The sequence below is a fragment of the Microcebus murinus genome, chromosome 20 (genome assembly GCF_040939455.1).
Source record: "Microcebus murinus isolate Inina chromosome 20, M.murinus_Inina_mat1.0, whole genome shotgun sequence".
Lineage (NCBI taxonomy): Eukaryota > Metazoa > Chordata > Mammalia > Primates > Cheirogaleidae > Microcebus > Microcebus murinus.
In genome coordinates, this window is record NC_134123.1 from 24,473,700 (window position 1) to 24,474,797 (window position 1,098).

Genomic DNA, 1,098 nt, shown 5'->3' on the forward strand with positions numbered 1-1,098 from the left:
TGGTGGCGCATGCCTGTAGTCCCAGCTACTTGGGAGGCTGAGGCAGTAGGATCGCTTGAGCCCAGGAGTTTGAGGTTGCTGTGAGCTAGGCTGACGCCATGGCACTCACTCTAGCCTGGGCAACAAAGCGAGAATCTTGTTTCAAAAAATAAATAAATAAATAAAACTACATCCTCCTTAACTATGTTAGTTGTACTATCTTGAGCCTCTTTATCTTCTTCATATCCTAAGATGATGCTCAACAAATATTCTTTTGGAGAGCAAGTCGTGTATATTGCACTCACTCCCACCTATAGGCCTATTTGCTTAGCCTAGAATAAATTAAGAACTTGTCATAAGTTTCCTAAAATACACAGTTTGTATCTTGCATTAAGATTGCTTTCTTTCTAGCATCTAGTTGACATTATTTACAAGAGAAAAATATCAACGGATAATTGTAGAAGAATGTGACTTTTAGGCCTCAATTACAATTTCTCTTTAATGTGCAATCTAGCGAGATCTGTCTCTCAAAACTTACCTTGTGCAAGATAGTTTTATTTTATTTTTTCTGAGGGAGTGTCTCTCAATGTTGCCCAGACTGTACTCCAACTCCTGGGATCAAGCGATCTTCCTACCTCAGCCTTCCAAGTAACTGGGACTGCAGGTAACCCTCACTGCACCCCACTACACGTAAATATTAACTATTATTTTTCAAAGGCAAATGTAAGACCAGAGCCAATCCTGTTGTGTCTCAACTACTGTTATATTTCTTCTATACCAAATAGAAGGCTTGCTAAGGGAAGGTGTATCCATGAGCACAGTTAAGTCAGTATCTTTGAGGTCTGCATGTCATTCTGCAACTAAAATGAAAAGAAGTATACCACGACCCGTGACCACTACCAAACACATGCTACCTTTTCCCCTCGTTAACTATGTCAACTCAAGTATTAGGACGTAGCATATAGAAACTACTCCAGGAGCCCGCGTCCAACCCTATCACGTGATGCACCAGATCTCATCTTTCCTCGCCATTGCATCAGCCAATTTAGAGCCGCCTTCCCAGAAACCAGCTAATGAGCTGATTCGTGCTCATTTTGATTGGCATGTATAATCGATGTA